The 25,463-nt window shown below is 39.5% G+C and overlaps 1 protein-coding gene across 1 annotated transcript in view; it reads right to left on the reverse strand.

Annotated features, from left to right (window-relative positions):
• LOC136421464 (glutamate receptor ionotropic, kainate 2-like) overlaps positions 1-24,129 on the reverse strand; it is a 52,228-nt gene extending 28,099 nt beyond the window's left edge. The window contains 1 exon segment of the mRNA XM_066408793.1: positions 23,729-24,129. The gene's annotated coding sequence lies outside the window, so the exon portion shown is untranslated.
• Between the last annotated feature and the right edge of the window lie 1,334 nt (positions 24,130-25,463).

Genomic DNA, 25,463 nt, shown 5'->3' on the forward strand with positions numbered 1-25,463 from the left:
GGAGGTGTACGCAACATGATATGCATGAAGGATGGTCTAAGTCGGTCCAGTCCTCTGGACTGATAAGATCTTAGATTAGAAGACTGCCAGACTGGTTATATATGTATAAGGACACAGGAGCTTTAGGAAGACATTCCAACATATAAATCACACCAGCGGGGATTTCTGCAATAGCTGGAGTATATAGCCAGTTACCAGTTTTAGAACCTAAAGTATTCTTCGGCTCGTAAGAAATCATATCCGCATAGACACATGATTGAAAAAAACCCTCGATAATGTCATGAATATATTCGTGATCTTTCATATTTGTAACCGGATGACACTGCAACAAATATGCGACTGTTATTAAATGACTAGACATATATAAAAGTAAGAGTAAGTTTTGGAATTGAAATATTAATGGACATTCTTATAACGAAGAAGAATATCTAAAGATTGCAAATGTACGTCACAGATCAACCATTACAAGACTGAGAACAAGTTGCCACGAATTCGAATCAGAAAGACATAACCGCACTCCTCGATAGCAAAGAATCTGCCAATTTTGAAGTCAAGGTATAGTAAAGTAGAAAACGAAGTACATTTTATTGTAGACTGTCCTTTGTATGATAGCGATAGAACAATTATTTTCAGTTATGTGTTAAGTAGATTCCTCTACTTCAGATACCTAAAAAGTAGAGAGAAATTTATATCTATAACAGCATTCGATAAACCAACTCTAACTAATCATACAGCCACCTACATTTATACAATTACCAAGAAGCGAGAGGAAGTCGAAAGTACTAGAGTAAGCCAGATGTTTATATTCTCATGAATATGTATATAGTTGTTCACATGTGACCTGTGCTTAGCCCAGTGGGGCAAACATGTACAACAAAGGTCTTCATTTATTATCTAAGACTATGCCAAGTAAAGAAGGTTGGAGGAGGTGTTTGACAGAGTATCTGTGGTGACCCAACGGTCAAGTACACTAAGGGAGAAATGATGCAATGTGAAAACCGACTTACAATGCTTGTAGGTCGTCGATGTATATAGTCTAGCAACCTTCAAAGATAGAAATACATAAACTGCCTCTTGAACCAAAAGTAAAAAAGCACAAGGGATTGTAACACTTAATGCTATGACGTTTCCAAGTGTTAAGGGTATGTCTCGGACATATCCTAATTGAAGTCTTGATAGTCGAATTTTATGAAACGAAACTATAACCACGTGCCACAACGATAGCAGCAATTCTTTTACGTAAGGGCTCTCTCTGCCACATTTGCCGTTCGATTGTCATCCGATAGCAAATTGAAAACACCCTTTGGTAGTATAAATCCAAGTGTCTTGGTACGTAAAATGTACCATCGTATTTTAAGAAACTTCATATCTGTAGTTAGTCCTGCGGCTGTGGCAGGCTTGAAAACATGACAACATAAAATTGTGCAACGGCCTACCAAGAATATGACAGCGCTTTCTTAAATATTAAACATTTTTGTCGAGTTTTCAACCAGAGCGCTAACTGTGGCTCTCATAGCTTTCCACGATCCATGCATCCCAAGCCGCTGGTAGCTGATGGTCAGTAAGACCTTCAAGATTTATTTACAACTTTGACCCCAATTCTAGCTGCTCGTTTTTTGGATCTAGCGGCGATCGATGGCAATTTTACGGACCCTTTAGAACTTTCTCATCTTGAGGTTAATTCTAGAGAAGTGGGCATCCCGGCTAGGTGTCGTACAGGTACAAAAATGGTTGATAGATCAAGAGTGTTGCGCAGTATCCAATAGAGAGAAGTAGATTCTACGTAAACTATATTCCACATCGTTTTCATGTATTGCATTTCATCTTATGTTTTATCTGAACTCTATTGGGTCATTCTTGCGCCGGTAATGAAGACAAATGAGGTCATTAAGGTCATTGAACCTGTCACAATCGTTGTGCAATAAAATTTGACTTGACTTAAGGACTGATGTTGAAAGGTATCTCAAAACCTCACATTCCTTTTATTTCCTAATCTAATAACTTTCTGTCCGAACCTCACCTTTACCAATCACACAAAGCTTTGTCAGAATCTTGAATCAGCAACTCGCCATCACCAAAGAACGCTGTAACAGATGTCCAGAGAGCTTTATCATAAAAACTTGCCTCCACCAATCGAATAACTTTCTGTCAGAACGTCGTCTCAACAAAAACATTTTTATGTCAGCAACTTTCCTTCTCCAATCTTAAACCCACTTAAAGGTATCGGTGTTTTTGCGATAATTTCTGCTACAGGACGTCGAAAGCGTTGAAATGTCTGGAAAGGTTTGCTCGTTACCATGTCTCTGTCGGGTCTACCTCGATCCATTACCGTCAATTTCCATCTCCCTCAAGAGTTAACCCAAATCTACCTCCGCTTTTTATTACCCTTATGATATTGGTCTAGATTTTGCGACTTATGGATAGACCATTGAAAAACAATATTCCCTTTTCACCTGAATCTATAATTATCAAAATTGATAGTGTCACATATTTGATAACTAATTGTAGTCGATGAAGAGTTTAAGTTGCAGCAAGATCTTTTCTTACGTAAAGTTGTGAAACCAATTATATTGATAGATACAATGTTTATGTCGATCAATTGTTCGTACATTCGGGAACAGTCGATAAGGCCAATAGGTCATGCAAAGGTCAAATAACGATTTATTCCATTTATCAACAGATAATTTGATAGGATGTATCAATAATATCCTGTACGTGGTTGCTGAAGTTATGAACATACATCATATCGTTATTTGTTCGGGAAGTGAAGCCATAGCGGTCAGGATTGCAAATTTCATCTTTCCAACTGGAACTGTTAACGATAATCTGGTAACTACCATCGCGTCAACCCAGTTTGCACTTAACCCTATCTAGACCGGGCTTTTTTTAGACTTCCTGGACGGGGGCGGGGGGGGGGGCTCTTTCGACCCCCCCCCTTCATAACTTCCGAACGGTATGCCCTATCATCACCAAATTTGCAGGGAGTGATGTTCACGTAAAGTTTTATAAATCCTGTAATTTTGGTGACGTTATGACGTCATATGACGTAATTATGACGTCATTGATGTCATTTTATTGGCTAAATACGGAATTCCCATAATATCTAAGCGCATTAGACAAAATAGTGCGCATTATTGATTTAAAGGTATGCCAAGACATTTGACGTCAGTGGTGACGAAGTTGACGTCAAAATAACGTCGAACGATGACGTCATGTGTTGTTAGCGACCCCCTGGGATCCGCCATCTTGGATCGGCCATTTTTAAATTTTTAAAAATCCTTTTTTCCCATTTATGACCTCAAATAACAGTCAAAATAGACAAAAAAACATTAATCTGAATGTTTCTCGTTAAGAAAATTCCAGGTTGTGACGAATTTAAAGGCGAAAAAGCCTGTTTATACCGAAAATAATGATTTTGTCCGACATCTTGGATTTTGACTGCTGACGTAATCAAATTAGCATAATTTATTAATATTGAATCATGAGAGTTACATTAAAATACATATAATGTTATACATGTAGGAAACTAGTGTGGTTGAGCAAGAAAACATTGGAAACAACTATGTTTAAATCGAAAGTAGTGAAATTTGCATAAAATGCCTCTTCAGAAACCCGTTGCCATGGCAACACGAAAAATGATAAACTTATACTTTTATCATAATATTGTTGCCAACTAAATTTTAGGAAAAGTCACCAAGTTTGGTTGTCCTACCATACGTCGTTTGGCAGTTATACGATGTCAAAGTTGGCGCGGGCACTTTTAGCCCCCCCCCCCCGTCTAGATAGGGTTAAGCCATGCTGATTCAATAATATGTATGACATCAACGCGAGTATCAAATTGTGACTGTTAAAAAAAGGTTTCGACAATACTGTAAATCGTACAGATGAGCTGCAACATGTGCAAATGCCAATATCAATTTCAAATCAAAGACGTGAAAGAACAGAAAGTAAAAAACTATTATACGGTACGCCATACTCTGTGTATGGCATACATAGCAATATGTTCAATGTCTCTGACATGATGGATTTCATTAGAAAGGCTACTTTTTTTAGCCTGAGTGTCATCCTGTTTCAGTTCCAGGCTCTACCTTAGAGCCTGGAACTGAAACAGGATGACACTCAGGCTAACTTTTTTGCCAAGCTTTTTTATTTTTGCATGCTCACATGTTAAGTTCCAAGAAGATGCTATCCATATAATTGAATCTACACACTTAGCCTTACTGGTACGAAACTGGCCCACTGGAAGACCAGGACTGGGAACTGCCCCTTGTGAAGGCCTGAACAGTTTTCCTGTCGTACTTTGACCCAAAAAAAAGAGTGACCCCTTACCCTTCAGCCATTCCTCTCTTCTTCTGTAATCGACCATCAGTACTGCACTCGTGCGTCTTGAGGGAAACGGAATGAGAATTGATTCAATTTTGTACGGTGATCAGTCAAAGTGATGCATGGCTCGGGCGAGCTTTAAATACGCCCACATTAGCGAACTGTTTATAACCATATCAACAGGATGCAACCTTTTTACTGAGACACAGAATCCCAAATTTAGCGTCATCGTGTAGATAAGGTAATCATGGTGTCGGGAAGGCAACGACATTATCCTATTGGAGTGTAAATTAGAGATTTCATAATAGATCTCCGAAATCTGGAATGGGGAGTTTGATAAAGACCGCCATGATTTTGAGTACTACATATAGCACGCCAAGTTGTGAAAAACGGAACTGCTAGATATCTTATATTCTCTTGATCTAGCTCCCTTCTAAATGACTCTCATAGGTAGCACGTAAGACGGATATATAACAGCGGTATGAATTTGAAGTTTCGACCATCTGAGCCAAAGGCAGAGTTTCACATATCTTCAAGGAAATATGATACGGCAGTTCACGTAGGAGTTGAAATTTGTTTTTTTCCTTTTTTTTAAATTGGAAATTCATTGAAAAATTGCATCATTCTTCGTGGATTCATAAAAAAACACAAACCTTACATACAAACGTTTACAATTCACGCAAAGCACAACGGGCACAGATGGCTCCATAAACAGTTGAGGATTTAGCGTTGGTCAATGTTAGGGGGTGAAAGTGCGGTTTTTTAAAGGTTTATCTGAGTGACTGGCTTATTACGATACAGTCTTTTAGAATAGGTATCAAGAGCTTTGCGATGCTATAGGCATTTTCGAACTCTGCTACGTTCTAATGCTAGTGGAAAATTGAGGATGAAATAAGATCTATTTCCAAGTACCTTATCCCGTGAGGAGGCGTAAGACTTTGCCGCAGACAATAAACCACGAGACTTGCAAACCGTATAATTTGCCAAGAATAAAGAAAATGACGTGATAGCTGTATTTTTGTCCCGGTGAGTTGATTTAACCTTTTTTTTCTGACATCGTATTATACTGATTTGAAATATTTGATACGTACAAATATTGAACTTTTATCATACCTTGATACTAACATTTGGCACGCTATATATTCCATGCATAAGAAAATGCATTCGTATTGTTTATAATATCAACCAAACATATTAGAGCATACATGTCCTTAGTTCTGAACACCTTCGAAACACATAAAAATAGACCTGTCATCAGTGCTAAACACCATCGACACACGTTAATAATACACCTGGCTTTGGTGCTGAATACAATGAAAACACATATAAACAGACCGGTCCTTGGTGCTGAACTCCATCATATCAAAACCCATTAAGAAAGACCTGTACTTTGTGCTAAACATCTTCCAAACACATAAGAGTATACCTGTACTTGGTGCTAAATAGAATACTTGCACATAAGAATAGACCTGACCTTGGTGCTGAACACCACCTAAGATACTAATAACAGACGTTTTACTGCTGAACATAATCCAAGCACATTAGGACTGACCCATCCTTGGTGTTGAAATTCCAGATTTGGGTACAAACCTAGCGTTAGTTCTATACACAATCAACACACGTTAGAACAGACCTGTTTTGTAGCTGAACACCAAAAAAAAACACACACACATTAAAACAGACCTGTCATTTGTGCTAAACACCAACCAAACACATCAGAACAGACTTGGATCCGTCCTTCCTGCTGAGCACTACCCACACATTGAAACAGTTATGTAGGTAGTCCTGAAAACCATCCACACACGTTAGAACATATTGTTGTGCTGAACACTATCATATCCATACACATGAGAACAGACCAGTCCTCTGTGCTGAGCACCACCATTCGAACATTTAGAATAGATCTACTATTGGTGTTAAACACCATCTAAACACATTACAACAGACCTGACCTGTTATTGGTGCTGCATACCATCCACGCACGCTAACACGGACCTGTCCTGGGTGTCCGACGCCATCCAAGCTCATGTAAACACATATGTCCTGAATCACACACTGCAATATCTGCCGAAATGTGCTTCGCAAATCTACCTAGTACACTGTTGCTCTCAACATGTCCTCTAATCTAAATGTATGTCTTGAATGTCAAAAATAGATCGGATAAAAACATTGCTTCCTTTGTAACATCAACACACCAGCCAACACTTCTAGATGCATTTAAAAATGCCAATGTTAAAAAAACCCAGCAGGATCCCTGGTAACAGTCGATTAGTTTTTAAGCTAAGGCAAGAGTATTTCCACCGGCCAATCAATAAAATCCCTGACGTGGTCGCCTCACCTAGCCTATGTGTTTTATCACAAACAACAGGACCTTGTGGATCCTCACATGCCACAGGATATATATAATGATTTGGGGAATCCATGGGTTGTTTTTTTTAAATTTCAACATACTTCCGTCATCTGTTTATTACAAGCCCCCAGGTAAAGCACAAATGCGTGTCCAGTAAAGTGATAACAATGAAGTTCCCGGCTGTCCTCGGCCTTTTCTAACCCCTTTTAAAGACCTTTAACAAGCATGTTATGTGATTACCTTAACGGTAATCCTAAGTACTACCACCATAACATGTAGCGAGCGAGAAAATCCTTTTTAGTATGTAACACGACCTATTACAGAGCCATAATTTATAAAAACGAGGACTACCCCTGTATCTTAACAACTACCGTGTTTAAGATTCATCCCTACAAAACCATTGTGTTCCAATCCACTATTACCTGAATGTTGCTGTATTTTAAACGTTCATTGTCGCATGTCTTAGGCGTGACACATTAAAAATAAAATGTTTATACATAAATGAACTTCCTAAAGACAGCCATCTCCTTTCCATGCTGTACTTACGTACCTAGGTGAATAAAAAATCTCATGAAAAACGACTATTGTGGCTACTTATTCAATTTCGAACACAAATGCCATGACATCAATGCAGAACAAATACATCTGTTGTAGAAAGCTCACCTTTCCTATGTTAACTCAGCCAACGTTGTAAGGCATTTGGCGTAAATTCGGCATTCACAATCTTAACTGCCATCTGCCAGAAAACACTGGAAATAGCTGGGGAGCAGAGCCCTTACCGAAGGTGAAACCTGGATGCATCCGATTATGGTTGCTTTCGAAATAAAACGACAGTGAGCTGATCTGATAGATTCCAGGCGCGTGGCTCTGGATTTGGTGACGCCTACAGGACGATTAATGACCGGGAAGACCGTAACCCACCTGAGATTTAGCGGGCCGGGGTCTCCCGAGGCGCCGCCAACTACGGTCTGCTAACCCGATGATCGGCACGTCGGAAGATTCTCTTCTTCCATTTATCAGGTCTATGCCCCAAAGCATCTGTATGCAAATTTGCCAACATGGACTTGATATCAAAACGTTTGATATCTTTTTCCAGACATTCGACTACCGTTATATCGGATGCTAGTTGGTTTACTTATATTTGCCGTTTAGAAGTGCCAACAAATCGAGGATTCTATTCATAAGGCATGAGAAAAACGACGTTGTGTTTCTAGTTATCCAACCGACACATGCTTTCTTTGGGGAGCTGGGCTGCATACTGACATCTGAGTGATGGAAATTCAGAACCAACTGAATCTTTTGCTGACTTTTTGTATTTCACACTCTATTAAGAAGAGAGTATAGTCTTTGAACAGTTGTAGGGATGTCTAGTAAACATTTAGATTCTTTTTTCAGTTTACCATAAGACAAATTCTCGTATGCCTGTGCTTTTTTGTTTGAGAATGTCATTGAAAATACCAGTGTTCTGATACATTCCTTTTTTTGTGATGTTAAATTGTATTTGCTGGATCACAATAAAACCTCTATCTACAGAGCCTATATTTTTCAATGCGTTAACCGTGAACAGGACATTAGTTACTTAGGCCTAAGTAAGATGAGACTCTCTGCTCAGTGATTCGTGGAACGCGCGGCGCAGAACCCAACACCCCGTGTCAAAGTGTTTTCACGAACAGCGTGCACTGAATAAAGTCTCAATCGAGGGGCGATTAAGAGCGCATGGATTTGACATCGGTGAAAATAGAAATTGCATTTAATGTTATCATGTTGATAATCTTTTTCTAATTCATTATTTTTCCGAACTGCTTACGTTAATGTGTCAATTGTGATATTCATATGTAGTATATTTGTTTTACAAGAAGCCATCTCAATTCCTATTCAATAGTGTCTAGTTTTAAATGGCATTACTGGTGCCTAAATCATGGTAGAAATGCACCGACCACGTTACGCCAAAGTTATGGACCATTTTTCAAGTACATGAAATAACCCATGAGGTACTGAACACACCACATGACAAATCTCACGAGTGCAGCAAAATGTAATTCAATAAACTACCAAACAACATACTAATGTACACCGTTGTGAGGTGAGGTCGTTCATAGGACACGGTCAGATTTGAATCTATGAAGTCAAATAAATGAATAAATGAATAAATAAATAAATAAGATAAAGGAAATGTACACTGAATATGGTGCTGAAAAACTGCTGATTAAACATCGCGCGGGTGCTTGGCAACACCTCGAAATTATGTATCGATCGCTGTGATAGATATCATTGAGTGTTTTACATCTGTTTATCGAGAACTACTCTTGGAAAGACGAAGGTGCACAGTGAAATGAAGTTTTCTTTTTAGTTTACATGGTGCCATTTTTTTCAGCCATCGAAATTCCTTTCCAATATTATTTAGTTTTAAATTGCATAACCGGTGCCTAGATCAATGTAGAAATGCGCAGACTAAGTTACGAATAAGCAAAAAAATTATCTAAATTTCTATAAATTGTTGATAACATTGGAGTCTCTGGTCAGTATTTCTGCCGATTACAGCTTGTTTCCTGGATGCCACGATTCATAATCATTATGGTTCATCTTAAAAAAGCATCAATCAGAATACAAAATGTTATTAGAAGTGGGCAACACGTTGGTTCACGATCTACATAGATGGTTGCTGACGCCGTGAAAGTAAACGTAGTAGTCCCTTATTCTTTTTCAGACCGTAGAGGCAGTGGGTTGTTATTCAATATGTTTAGGGCTCGGTATTGGAAGGCAGAGCCCGCCTCAATTATTCCGCCGCCTTTCCCTCCCCAACCGAAGTCAGGCACCCATTTTCACACCTTGGTGGGATGAGGAGCGTCGTTTACAGTGCAAGAGCTAAGTGTCTTTCCCAAGGGCACAATACTGGTGACATGATTCGAACAGGGCCAAACACCCTGCCGTTACATACGCAACACGACCCTACCAAACTTTGGATTTGATACGGTATGAGATTTTGCTAAGTGCAGTCAAAGTTTCCCGTCTTTCCATTCTGTTTTGTTTCAAGCAAAGGATGCTGATTTCGAGTTATCATATTCACACAAAGATGTCTATCTAATGAATAGACGTGTGTGTCAATTTATTCTCTCTAGTTATCTATAACCATATACTACAGAAACCAAAATGGATCCGGACACCACCCCTATACACTGAAAAGTTAGAGGCACATTCTATATGGTAATCAGCATCTATTTTTGCACAAGAAAATCTAAGTACGCCATTTTCGATCTCCTTAACCCTCAAGCTACCGTATGGGGTCAAAACTGACCCCAGGCGTAAATCAACATGTGCCATTTTGACATTTCGAGTCGAAAACAAAATTCCTTCTATGAGTTTGTTTGTATATATGTATTATTACTTCTCACAAGTTTTTACCGAGATTGGCTCATTGTTGATTAAGTTATCCTAGAAAGTTTACGCATGGTCCAGTGGGGTCAAAACTGACCCAAGCAAAATCTGCACTCATATTCCCTATTGTTTGATACTTGTCATCTTGTAATATGTATGATTAGGGTTTTTATGACCATAGTAGCAAAAGTTAATTTTATAGAAACGTGAAAAAAAAAAAATTAATGAAGGTAAAGATTAATGACGTTGCGACGTATTATGACGTCATTTATGTGATTTTATTGACGAAAACCAACAAAATTGGGTATTTCCATATAACTCAAAGGTACACGATAAAACTTAAATAGAAATTCTGTATGATAAATCATGATATATCCAAAGACGTTATTTGTAGATGGCAACAGGAACGACGTCAAAATGACGTCATTAAAATTATATTCATATCGGATTACACTAGCGAAATCCGCCATCTTGGTTCCGCCATCTTGAATTATTTCAAATGCATTTTTTCATCATATAACCTAATAACACAATAAAAATGGACCAAAACGTTTATATTAAGATTGTTTCTGTTTGAATAAACATGGTAATGATGAGATTTGAGGATGTAATAGCCGGTTATAGCTAATCTAATTACATCGTCCGCCATCTTAGATTTTGACCGATGACGTAATCAAATATGCATAAATTATGAATATATTAAATCATAAAAGTGATAGTGAATAACATAGGTTGGTGTTGATATAACAAAATAAGTGCAGTTTACAAAGAAAGCCCTAGAATTACATTGTAAGATCCAAAATTAGCGACCAAAATTAGTCACCAATAAAGCTGTATTTGTAGAAAACATTGTGGGGTCAGTTTTGACCCCATACGGTTAGATTTGTCGTAAATAAGCTACGGTGGTTTGAGGGTTAAGCCTTTCAGGCAGTTGACTGATTTTCGCAAAGAGTGAGAGAGTTCTTTTCTTGATTTTCTGCTATCGTTGAGCGGGTAACATAATCATTTTGTAATTAGCACCCACCAGACTGGCAAACTGGGCCATGAACGGTGACTGTTGCCATAGTACACTTTCATGTAACGTTATCATAAGGACACCAACATGGAGACGTACGCAGTTTAAGATGTTTATCATTGACGCGTGCCAGTGTGCATGTAATGGTAATCTAAGAATCACCAATCATGCTATGCAACTATTGAAGGCAACTTATCTAAAAGCATTGCATCACTGTACATTTTTGTAATCATTTGGGTGGGCAATTGCAATTGTTTACTCAAAATGGAAAGCTTTAAATTAAGCAAAAGCCGTACGAATACTTAAATTCATGCTATGCCTTACCCGTGACATTCTTAGCGTGAGACAAGAGCAATGTATAAATGAATTATGCCATGGTATTCTATTAATCCAGTCGAACCGCAGACGGCTATGCGCATCTGTTCTGCGCAGCGTTCTCTAAGACGGCTTTCGCCGGGTCACAGCTGGACCTGGGTTGGATCCTGTTGCATGGGTGTAAATAACTACATGTGGGGCTACAAAAAGACCTGAGACGTGCACAATATTGATCATTTTCCATATCTACAGGATTTCCCAAGTACAACAATGTCAACATTTCGTGCATTGCAAAATGAAAGCGAACGCTGTGGCCCACAAAACATAGTGTATTTTAGGTCAGTTAACTTGTCTCGAGTACAGTACACCTAGATCCAATTAGCTGCATGGTAGTCAATTTCTTTACCTTTGAATTGATACACAAGTTCCCTGGTTAATTTCTTAGCAAACACTTTTACCCCGAAAATAACTGCGACAATGCCAACATCGGTGTGGTGAAATGTCTGCCTTGAGTTATAGCTACTTATCCGCGCAATCCTGTGCTTTGGATACATTTGGATACATTTCGCGTGGCATAACAAAACTCATTTCTTGGTGTTAGAAGCTGTATGAACGCGGCTACCACATGCAATGAAATAATTGACATGATAAAAATGAAGTCCGGACTGACAGAGTTTTTAGTACAAGGTACCAGATCTTTTTAAGATAATCAAATTTGAAGCCATCGTTATCGAACTCCTGCGTTCCAATGATGGAAACCGGACGGAACATTCCATTTTTCCGCCGCGGGGGTCAGGTTAGGTCAGATGTAGTGCTGAAAGTTTATAAAACTAACGGCTCAAGTTTTGCCATTTTGTGAAAATTTACTTAAACACTTTAGAATAAGACTGATATCATCTGAAGGCTAGCAAAAGTGGGAATCATGTGCAAGTTGACGAAATGTCATTCGATATGTTGTGTAGGGAAAGTCGTGTAAATTGCCTTTCCTAAGGGCACAACGTCAACGAGACGAATCAGAGAACCCCAGATTCGAACTCGGTATCTCTGGGTTCTGTGACAAACACCCTGCCACTGCGCCACCGCTTGGCACTAATATCAGATCAAACTGGGTTAACACATCACGTCCACAGGACCACAGGACGTCACTACCCAATTACACATAACGCCGTGCGAGATGACTGGGTTATTCCACAAATTGCTCCCGGGAGAGAAAGTAATGAGACGAAATGATTCTGTTTTTTCCAGTACTGAACCTCTAATTACGAGGAAGATCGCAGATTGATTGCAATGGACACTTTAGGCGGAGTGACCCTATCAACGGAAAAAGCTTTGCTGGCACGAATTTGTAAGAGTATAATTGACTGGGGAACATTCGCGATCGACCCCTTCAAAACTGCTAGTCCGGTACCTCTGTATCCAACAAATAGATCCATACAATAGCTATAGATGGAACTCGCAAGGTAGACGCATGTTAATTTTTTAAATCATTATTTAGAATCTTTACTTATCTAGAATCTAGTTAACGTCAACTGTCGAGGTTTTGGATACCTATCATTGCCAAAAAAGCGTTGAATATAAAAAGATCTCCTAATTACGCGTCATTCATCCGCGAGGTACGTACATTGATTATATAGGTATCAAATGCATTCTTAAGAAGGAATTGATGACACTGAATTCCTTCGAATGTGGGATCTTAGATTACTCAGTAGAGTTTGCGTTTTGCCATCTTATAGCAGACAGTACGGAGACCACACAAATGAATTGCTATATCGTTAGAAAATGTATGTCTGCATAGTATACTTGACAGTTATCATTTGAAAAAAAATGTCATTGTCCTAATTTGATGATGAGTATCTTTAGTAAACATGGTATGTACTTCTGTTAAATAGCGTTGATCATTTAGGAATTTGTTTTGCATCTACAAGTGATCTATAGTAATACTGTCTCAGTAATGATTCAAAAAGGATTTCGAAGTTTCCTCGCGTCTATGTGAAGTTCTTTGCTGTACATTTAATCATACAAAGGGCAATGGCGGATGTTTTTGTTTGGAATGACAAATTGCTCCTATCTGTCACAAACCTCCTATGTCCAATAACAGGCACCATGTATCGTCAAACTCGATACAATAGAAAATGGTTCATAAATTATTTAGAAAATCTAGACAGGAATCGATTCCTCCAATATTGGCCGCTCTCACGTCAGATGAGATGAGAGTAGCTTATGTGTATTGGGAAATTACATCAGTTTGATGGAAAGTTCAAAAGACAAGGGACTTTAACTGATTATATGCATTTACTAGACTAGGCTTAAATATAATGCCATGCAAAGGCAGCAAAATCGATGTGTAAAATTGCATGGTAAGAGTCTAAGTCAGCTTCCATTATTTAATTCGTCGTTCGCCCGATAGCAGAGCTCCCCATAAACCCACCAGGTAACGACTTGTATAAAGATGACGGAGAGACCTTGGCAGTATGTAATTGTTTCTGGGCTACCTTACCCTTTCCCTTATAATCTATACCGCGTTTTTGAAGTTTCGTCATGTGAAACGACGGAGCGTGGAAGTTTAAATGTATGATAGTAGTGTACGGTTAGTAAATGCAGTTTTTAAAATCACTCTTAGCCCTATGTTTCCTAATTATAGAGGGTCTTAAAGGAGTAAAGAAATATTCCTGTAGAGTTTTTGCCATTTGCTGGCACAGAATTACATGCATTAAGTCGGGATTTAAACAAATAATATTTGTCTGATTTCTTTATATGTGTGGTGTTTGTTTGTCTGTTTGTGTGTGTGTGTGTGTTTGTGTGTTTGAATTTGTCTCTGTGTGTGTTTGTATATTTGCGTGTGTGTGTGTGTGTGTGTGCATGTGTGTGTGGGTGTGTGTGCGCGCGCGCGAGCGAGCGTGTATGTGTGTGTGTTTGTTGCTGCTGCCGCTGTTTACGTATTGTTGTTTACATATTGGACCTGGAAAAAAAGCAAAACGATGGAATTGTTTTTTAAAACATTTCTTCTGTATCTGTATCTATATTGCCGGTATAACCGCCATTAGGCGTAACACAACAGCTTCTTCTGCTTTGCAGCACATGCGTTCATCAAATGCCATACCGCCGACATTTTATTCACAAGTTAAGGTATTTTTATCGCCGGTAAAAATACACCTTGCAACTGTTCAGAGGTAGTGGAGAAGAGCACCGCGCCTTATATTGTTTTTTTGTCCTTCTGGGTCCTATTACAAATAACATGTTATGAGTGGCTTCTGCATGAAGTGCGGAATACCTCGGTGACTATATTTAATGTGCCTTTCAGGAACTCTCAGTAATTAAGGCCTGCCTCCAGCGTCAGAAGTATCGACTGCCTGTCACGTACCCATTTGCCGGTCGATATACAACCCTCCGTGAACCCAGTATTGTTGGGCAATGCCTCACGAATACCAACAGTTTGTTGATCGAATTAAGTGTTTGGAATGCACGGACTGTCATTGGTTGACTGATGGACCCGTGCAGTGACGGGGCAGTATGTTTGGAGACCGACTGACCTTAATCCTTTAATCCAATTTAGTCCAGTGGCGACGGGCTCTGATCTTTGCCCGGTAGGTCAAGCCGTCCTCTGTAGTTCGAAGTTTGTCATAGTAAGGATCGATTCCAACTTACAATTGCGTCATTGCAGTTCTTATGTATTAGACTGGTCTCTATTCAGTGGACTACTGGAGCATGCATAGTGGTTGTTCTCTCAGCGAGACAGACAATTGTGTAATAGACTTTTTTTATTGACCATAAATATGATATGTAACAACATGCCTCAATTTTAAAGGACTCCACAGGCTACAATAACAACAATAAACTATGAATATTGCCTGTGTATGATACTTGATTGTCAATAGATATACCTTAAATTAAGTATATGTTATGTTTCAGATTCTGTTGCTGTATCTGTTATTTGTCTTCACATACATCAGGCAGTTGACCTTTGGTGATCTTTATCTTTAATACCTTAGATAAGTCCACCAGAGTGCTTTTCGACTTGAATGATACTATTATAATGCACACTATTTTTGCCAACTCTCCATCTTTTTATGAACTCTGTCTTTTGAACTTTCTGTTGAACTTTTGACAAATACCTATGTATCAAATCCTTTTAACAGAAGTTGCTTTCTCCAGTACTGAACTCAATATCAACACCAAGACAATGCATGCCTTACCTTTGTCAAACGACCGGTGCTCTCGCCATATGCACTTAGCAGCATACCAAGCGCCTTAACGTAGAACGCTGTACCGGCAGAAATCATTTTCTATACAAAGACTTAAAGGCATCCAGAGCATTTTTATGAAGGTTGAAACTTGAACTAAAAAACTCCAATGTCTATTCATTCCTACACATAGTAAGTTTCAATAACACTATACCATTACATATCGACATTAAAGGAGCAAAGATACGATGTCGTTGTATGATGAGCACTGATAGAAAATCCAAGCCCTAATAGACTGATCCTGACTGTCCATCACAATTAGTGGTTCGACTAATGAGAGAGTGACTGCATGTCCGTCAAATATTTGCATTTCTATGTTTCAATTTTGCATGTCTACGTTTTGGTGGAGGTGGGCGGGGCTATGGTATCAGTCTATTTACACTAGGCGCGTGAAACTTAAAGATCACATGTAGCTTATTTTTGTGCCACTTTTGAGCACTTTTGATAAGAAATCCGCACACAGATGTGGTAAATAGTGACATTAAATGTCATTTTCATAAAGATTACAGCAAGTAGAATATTTCCAGTTTTCAATCCTCATAGAATGCTCTGGGTGCCTTTAAATGACCTCCCCGCGAAGGTCACCTTATATTTTACCATGGGAAGCTTCAAATCTAACGCATAAATCTGTTTTCATAACTATTCTTCTCAGCAAATAAAAGTCAACAGAATTTTAAAAAAACTGACGGCGCGGTTGTCTATTAGTGAATAGAAAGAAACCATAGCACCGCTACTGCATGTATCCATCGGGTCACACTGAGACCATTAATAGCAGCGTCATTCATCTACATCTGCCGCAAATTAGATTGACCCTAATGGCCCGTAAGCTTATCAGAGGGGGGGAAACCTGTAACCTGTATTTCTTGTGGGCTAGGAGACACATTAATCATATGGACGCTGTTCGCCGGTATACAGGAGGGACCTTGCGATGTCATGTCCACATTTTACCTGACGCCAATCACGGAGCGACCTTTGTGCGACCAGACTTAGACTTGTGTGACCCTTGATTTTCATAATTGGAATAAGATCCAAGATGTAAAATTATGATTTTAGTTAAAACACGGCAAACAACATAAGACATGAAAAAAGCGATGAAAAGAATATCTATGACATCCGTCGAGCGATTTGTCCAACCTGTCGCAGCGCGGTCGTATCCACTAGTGGAAAGAGTGTGTTCGTCAGACAAGGTAACTATTAATATAGCCTGTGGTACGCAAGCTTTCACTGCCAGGGACTTATTACGCTAGACCGGTGTAAGGGATGCTAAAAGTTTGATTCGATCAGGGTACGAGGCAGCCTAGCCTAAAAACAACTAAAGTTCCGTACATCACAAGTTATTTGCCACCCAGAAAATAAAGACCCTAGCATGTTCAGCTCAAAAGGCGCAAAAATCTGAAGTTCTGTTGCAGTACCAAGGTCACATACCAGGGGGCCTAAAATTGACCTTGACCTTTGTTTTTCCAACACGTACCCACAAACGAAATATCATTACATTCCACCAATGCGAACTGGAGTTATGCTGACTTCAAACATGTGGACACACACAAACACACACACACACACATACACACAAACGCACACACAGACATGTTCAAAACTATATATCCACTTATGATAAAGACAATAATGCGTACTCCAATACAAACATCAAACTCATACTTTGGGTCTACACATGACAAGGAATTGACCAATACCCGGATTTCACATGAAACGATTGATTGTTGTTGATAAAGATAAATAATTCACTTCCTATACCGTAGCTTATAATTCAGCAACAGAAAAACGAACAAACTTGGTCAGTTCCTTGTGGAACAGTGCAATTTTGCAAAATCACATCATACAAGGTTATCAAACTTCATAAATTCCACCTGCATTAATTGCCCCTCAGTCCCCATATTCAGTGCTATTTTCATTATGATAGTACCAGCGGGTATTTCGTTCTTCGTATCATATAACTATCAGGGTATACCCTGTGATCAATATCACAAACGTATTCTTATACACTGTCTTTAGAGTCCCCGAAACCAAAAGAAAAAAAGTTGGAGATTCCTCTTTTTATCAGTGATAGAAAGGACAGCACCAGACATACAAGCAGTGCTGAGATTATGAAAGGGTAACAAATCGCCTGCGGCAAAATCAAGACAAGCGGCTTTTAACGCATTATGGAAGTCACCTTCAACACTTTTGCGCTTAGATTTCAAGCGTCAAAGCTTTCATCCGAATGTCCCTAGGCGTACACGTTCAGATTTACTGTAACATATTGGTGATGTCCGGAGAACCAATGGAGTTGTTCCCTACTCGTCATTGGCCGAACTAAAACTTTGATGTTTTATGAAAAGATGTGCAATTCTAGGCAAGTGATCTCGAACCAGTTTAACTACTTAAAAGACATTCTTCCGCTGGTCTAGACAGATAACACTGGAGACTACAAACTTAAGAAGAAAGACGCCGTGTACAGTATTAGCAAGCTTACTGTGCCGGGGGAATTTCTCATCTCTTTTTTAAAAAGTGCAGCAGGTCAAGGTTTTATGTCCCATCTTAAAGACTGCAGCCTTTTCCAGTAATACAGCTGGGGTTTGAACTCTAAACATCTTGGTCTCGAGACAGGGTCACTAACAACTAGGATACGCACGCTACGTATTCAATATTTAAGAGTAGGTCAAATTTATCTGTTATATTACTAATTAATAGTCGCATTTTTTACGCTTAAAAGATGTAACCATGGCATTGTACCCAAATTGTTGCCTGATTAGCTTATATCACATTGAATTTTAAAGAGGACCTTTTCAAATGGTATTCCTGAGAATGCCTTCCGTATCAATTTTAATGTCATAGCTTAAATAATCTAAGCGTAAGCTAACTCTTTCCTTTGGAATACCGACATGTCTGCGGCTGTTTTAACCCTATCCAGACTGGGGGGGGGGGCTAAAAGTGCCCGCGCCAACTTTGACAACGTATTACTGCCGAACGATGTATGCTAGGACAACCAAACTTGGTGACTTTTCCTAAAATTTTGTTGGCAACAATTTTATAAAAATGGTTTCAGTTTATCATTTTTTCATGTTGCCATGGCAACGGGTTTCTGACTGGCATTTTATGCAAAAATCATTAATTTTTTCAAAACAATGATATTTCTCGGGTTTTCTTGCACAACTACACTAGTTTTCCTTCATGTATAACATAATATGTAATTAGATGTAACTTAGCTGATTTGATATTCATAATTTATGCTAATTTGATGACGTAATCAGCCAAAATCCAAGGTGGCGGACTATATCACTATTTCAGGTATCAGGAGGCTTTTTCGCCCTTAAAATTGTCAATACCTGATATTTTCTTTATCAGAAACATTTAGATTAACGTTTTTAGTTTATTTTCAGTGTCCTTTGGGGTCATAGGTGGAAAAAAAGGATTTTTAGAAATTTCAAAATGGCCGATCCAAGATGGCGGATCCCAAGGGATCGCTAACAACACATGGCACCGTTCTATGACGTCATTTTGACGTCAACGTACTTATCATTGACGTTGTATGCCTTTGCATACCTTAAAATGAATAATACAAACCGTTTTGTTTAATTCCTTTAGATATTACCGGAATTCCCTATTTAGCCAATAAAATCACATCGATGACGTCATAATTACGTCATATTACGTCATAACGTCACCAAAATTACAGGAATTATAAAACTTGACGTGAATATCACTCCCTGCAAATTTGGTGATGATATATCATACCGTTCGAAAATTATGAGGGGGGGGCCGAATCAGCCCCCCCCCCCCCAGTCCCAGATATACCAAAAAAGCCCAGTCTGGATAGGGTTAAGGTATCTATGATTTAAACAATGCAAACATCTCCAAGTTATAAGGAATCTTACAGATGCGCCAAAAATAATTACTGAAGAAGCTGGATAAAATTTTAAAACAGTCAGACGTTTCAGACACCATCCACTGTCTTTTGTTAGTGACTAACGATAGGACTGAGAACACCAGGTTTTATACCAAAACTCTGAATAGGTATGTTTATGAGGTTAAGACAATTTAGGATGTCTTGAAGTAGTCTTTCAAAGAAGATTAATTCAAGACAAAGTTTTGCTCAATTAGCTACTGTTGATTTTAGTACAGTAACTAAATGTTGTTCGTCCGGGGGTGGGGGGTGGTGGGCAGTACATTATCCCAAGTGCCTGAAAGTTCAACGCGTAGACCCCCTTTCCTGTTAAGGGCGGGGTTGTACATCCTCTCATATATTGCTTCTCTAATTCCCCATTCGAAGCAGCGTTCTTCACGATCTAGGATGTCCGTGGATTCAAGATTGAATGAGTGTCCCTGGTTGTGTTTTACATGGCAAATCACACAGTCATGCATAAGAGGTATAACAATGTATTACAAAATAATAATGACTGAACTATACTTGAATAAATAGCTCTGAATAAATTAGCTAACCAATATCGGTGTCGCGTTGGCGTGCCTGACAGGAAGTTTGGCCCAGAACCCAGAGGTCCTGGGTCCGAAAATCCTGACAAGTCACTGATATTGTGCCCTCGCTCGGGAAAGGCGCTCAACACGACTTTCCTCGATCACTCCATCCGTGCGCAGAATGGGTACCTTAGGGTTGGGAAGGTAGGAGGCGGCGGAAGGAGAGGGATGTGCGGATCGGCCCCACCTTTAAATACAATGTATTAGACACATGTACAGTGGATAACAACCCACTGCCCCCACGGCCTCAGAAAGACTATGAAACAACCTTTACCTTTTTAGACCTCGTTTAGCAGAAGCGTTCAGGTCGGTTTTGCTACGTCATTAAGCATTCAAAGATGCCAAGATGTTAAACCGTCTCTGTTGAGTTGTGTACGTTTGTCCACCACTTCCACAAGCACCTTTACGTGTGTGAAGTGAATTTATCTTCAAACACTATCTGTACATCCATATGCCCACTGGGCAGCACTTATTTTGGCTAAAGTGCTTGCTGAGTAGTTTTCACTGATGATCGAACGGCCAAGCAACCTTTTAGTACCAGGCAAAAACATATTGAGCTGTCCGTTTACGGCACTCAATATGTCAGTCATAGGAACTACTTCAGATGAGTTCTGACGTTGGAATCAAATTTATAAGCGTGGGGCATGGGGAAAGGTAAGCGATCTTATAGGGATGCGCTTTTAGCTCAAATGGTAGTTGATCACCTGGTTTCAATTATTTGTTAACTGGAAGAGCCTGGTTCAATCCTGGTGTAGGGCATTTCGGTTGGGGCTGCACCTGTCTTATGGAGGAGACGCGCAAACCGAGGTGGTGCCTCGAACACGTCAAACCGGGTATCTAGAATGGTCATCCAACGGCACTTGCTCAGGGTATATGAATGATTAGCGATGTATTTGGTTTGATAGTTGAATACTCTATAACTCTTATGAACAAGAAAAATATCTTGATTTATATAACTTTGAAATTCATAAAGCGATATCTCAGTTAAGAATAAGGAGTCATAAGTTGAATATAGAGACGGGCATATATTACAATGTAGCCCCTGACCAAAGGTTTTGCCCAGTTTGTCCAATCCAAATTGAAGATGAATTTCACTTTGTCATGGAATTCTCTAGATATGATGTTTTAAGTAATACATTATCCACATTCCTCAAATCAAGTACAAGTTTTAAGAGTCTCGATGCTACAGACTGTTTTGAGTATATATTTTAAATGCAACAACCCTCAAAATGCGAAAATAGTTAAATTTTTAAACGACTGCTTTGTCATAAGAAAAAAGTACCTAAACTAATGATTAGCCCCAAAGGATTATAACACTATATCAAAAACGTATGCTAGCTCTCATTGTATGGTATTAGTAGGATATTAAGTTTTATTCTATACTTCTATTTTGTATTATGTTGAGTTGTTGTCATACTTTGTACCGTGTACAATTGTGGTGCAATAAAGTTCTATTCTATTCTCTTCTGGCTGAATGTCGAGGAGCTTATACATCGGAAGCTTCAGTATGGTCGCCCTTTTAGAGAGCAGATGAGGTCAATAAGTTAGCTGCATTATCCACAGGCGATGTTATTACAGCACTTATGCACATTATTCAGTCAGAAGATTTATTTTCTTACAAGCCCCTGAAATAACTCGCTCTTCTAGCAGCCATTGCAAGAGACAGACCGTTTTGAAGCTTGATGGCAAACAACTCTCTTGAATACAGAAGAACAAAGTCCAGACTTTGCATGATGTACAAAATGACTGATAAACTTGTGGACTGATAAGCATCTAAAGCCAGCTAAGAAGAGGACTAGAAATAGTCATGCTTTTAAGTACCAGAGTTATCAGCCAATGATTGATGTGTTAAAAAATTCGTATTTTCTAAAAACCATAGTAGAATGGGAATCGTACTGTAGGAGCATTTTCACTAAGTAGCTTTAAAGAACGGTTGCAGTCAGATATGCAAAAACTAGGTGTAACAGACCGTTCGGTGTAATATAACCAGCTGCTGTCGCGCCGCGTGCCTGCGAAGCTGGTGTGTTACGCCTAATGGCGGTTGTACCGATTATATAGATACAGATACAGAACTCTAAGTCAGGGCTATTGGAAATATACCAATCCTATTGATATGCATTTGCAAAATTTTCGTCCGACTGTCAACTTCCTGTTACCATGGAATCGGAAGTGTGATGACTGGTTTTCATGACAGAGAATGCTGAGCTCATATGGGATAGCTTTAAAAGTGATAATAAATTCTGAGATCCTACTTAAAACTTTGAAATTTGGCTTGGAAATCCTTGTGCCATATTTCTACAAGGTTAAGTTGACTTTGTAGGCATGTAACACTTCTAAAGAATCTTAAAAATATATTGGGCCATTTTACGACATAACGATATCCAAACGGCACAGTGTCCTGAACATTGATGAACGATTTTGGCCTGTTAGGCTAATCTACTTGTTACCGCATTGGAGTTTATTATCCGGCAATAATGTTGTTCGGGCCTTTAGGCACATCTTGACAAATGCATTGCACCTTCAAAGAACCATTACCTTTGCTGCGTCACTGAAGGTGATCTAAATCTACACACCTTTTTACACCTTTATGTATATCAAAATGCAATGCGGTGGTGAATTTATATTGCTTCATTCTGTTGATTCCAGAGACAAAGAGTTTTATTACCTTTGCATAGTTTCGATTTTTCTCAAAGCAATCTTCTAATCTAAATGTATTTATTAACTGCCTTTCACCAAATTGTAAATTTGCGTTTAACTAGGCAATAATGAGAATGATGTAAAGTAGTAAAAAGGATACTACTATGACCATAAACATTTTAGCGATTCTCGTCATGAGTTCAAATCAATCGATTTGTGACCTGCAATAAAAATTGCAAAAGTCACCAGGCGAATGTCAAGGGAACAGGAGGCAACGTGCCAAACAGACGTATTGCACCGCCCGTGCAATTAGATACAAATCCGCTGCAATTCATCACCATGTTGTCCTTAGTAGAAAAAATGTATGAAGCCATCAATTCATTTCAAGTGAGACCCGCTCCCCAACGCAAACACGGTTGTAATGTTATGCATACATGTTACATAGACGCAAGGTATACATAGACACAAATACCTAGCCTGGGTGCCATCCTATTTCTACCGGGGCTCCTACACTCGCTACCCTTGAGGGTAGCGAGTGTAGGAGCCCCGGTAGAAATAGGATGGCACCCAGGCTAACAAATACCCATGCATACATACATACACATGTTTTTTTATCAAATGAAAAATGCAACTCGTACCAAATGGTGACCGCAATAAGGCGTAGTTACCTTTGTTTCAAAACGTTAGTCACTATACCGTAACACAGAACGCTCATCGACCAAAGGGATGGAACAGAGCTGAACAAGATGGAAATTGGCAAGCGTCAACTTCTAGATATGATGGAACAAGATATAACATCTTTCACAACAAAAGCAAATGTCTTAAGCGCTATCAAGATAGAATTTACCAATGAGCACATCTGCTTTTGTACTTGCGTAGACGGTTAGATCGCCCTTTGGCGCATCACACCAGCTTCGCGGGCACGCAGCAGCTGGTATTATTACGCTGAACGACCTATGTTGTTTCTAAAGAGACTAGCAGAAGAAAGCTCGTACCTACCGGTATAGGATGTCTACCATCTGTGGGGTACGGGCTCCTACCACGTCATATCTACCACTGCTGGCCAGGATCGCTGATCACCAATAAATACATCCTCCCGGCACATTTAGCTGCAGCGAGATACGGCAGATCGAAGAGTCTTTCATCACAGCTCGATCGATAATGCTCACTGCCTCGGAGAGAGTGTTCCAGCGATGTGACAGTCAGCAGCTCCAAAATTGTTCCCCAACGGCTTCGGCTATCATTCTGCGGCAAATGACGCTTTCCTCCCCAGCTCAGCCTCTTCAAACGGCGCCGATAGTAAGTAATTATCGGGCTGGCGCAAGGGAGATTGCCCGAAACAGTCCGTATCTAGCAGCATTGCCTTTCCTCCTGCCGCCTACGGCCTGTCAAGAGTTGCGGCGGAGAGGAATGGTCGTCATAACGTGTTTCAGAAGCGAAGGAATATCGATTAAGGGCAAGGTAACAGCCTGGAACGTTTAAAGGAGATATAAGAATGGAAAGGCCTGCAACGGGAAAGGCGGTAATATAATTTGACAGTCAACAGGCATCTAAACTAGTAATGTATCATGAGTGTGACTGTGTATGTATGTGTTTGTGTGTGTGTGTGTATGTGCGCATGTCTGTGTGTAAGTATGTGTGCGTGTGTGTGTGTGTGTGTGACACCTATATATGTCAAGATATTACATCTCATATTGAAGCAATTAATTACAATAATGATCACAAAAAATGTAAATAGCACAATCGCTGAGAAACACACTGCGGTTGATTTAGACCCCATTCCGTCATTTAATTCGAAAAAAAAATGTTGTGGGTGTTTAATGTTAAAACATAACTGTTGACGCATTTCGGGTGGTAGGCAACTTCAGGTAGCCACTATTGTGTTTTCTACACACGTAACTATAAGATTTATATCGAATTCTGACATTTTTTTCTCCGCGTTTGCTCCCGTTCAAAGGACAATATTAACTCCATGCCCCCACCTGTCGCAACCTGCAGTCTACTGACTTGACATTACGCTTCTGCTCTAGTAAAAACTCTACTGATTCACTCATTTGATGATCGTAGGTGTCACAAAGGTGGCATTTTGACTTAGGTGTGCTATCATACACGTCACGGCGTAGGAATAAAGAGGTGAAAAGAATGCTGCGGTTTGTGCCGTTTGTTTTATCATCCAACAAGACTTCGTAGGACCCAAACCTTAGTGAAATTCTTGATAAAGGTTGCAAAACGAAAGTGTAAATTTCAGGCACTTAGGCAGGAAGTTGGTATAATGGACTATACCACAATAATTTCAGGAAGGGAGTGTCGGCCTGTAATGCTTCAGTACATAGAAATGCTGCTAGGGGTACAGAAATCACTATTTTCTCCGGGATTTTGATAACTAAATACATATCAAAACTCATGCAAACCCATTAAAGGGATCTGAACTTATAGTTGCGAATTTCAGCCCCCCTCCCCTTTTGGAGGTGAATATCGTTCCCTGAGGTGAATACTAGTATCCAAAGTATGACCCCGTATCTGCCTCATTCCCTGGCTTCAATCCTTAAAAACACAATTTTCAGTAATAGATATTCGGGTTGCCGGTTTCATTTTCTGGTGGAAATCTAAGGTTGTGCACGTCATAATGTTGAGACTATGATGATCAGGCGGTAATTTTGCCGCCCGGGGCCATTTCATTTAGGCACAGCCGTGCGGATATCGTCACTGTATCGGCACTGAAAGGCCCATTTAC

This window comes from Branchiostoma lanceolatum, chromosome 1 (assembly GCF_035083965.1).
Source record: "Branchiostoma lanceolatum isolate klBraLanc5 chromosome 1, klBraLanc5.hap2, whole genome shotgun sequence".
In the NCBI taxonomy this organism is placed as follows: Eukaryota; Metazoa; Chordata; class Leptocardii; order Amphioxiformes; family Branchiostomatidae; genus Branchiostoma; species Branchiostoma lanceolatum.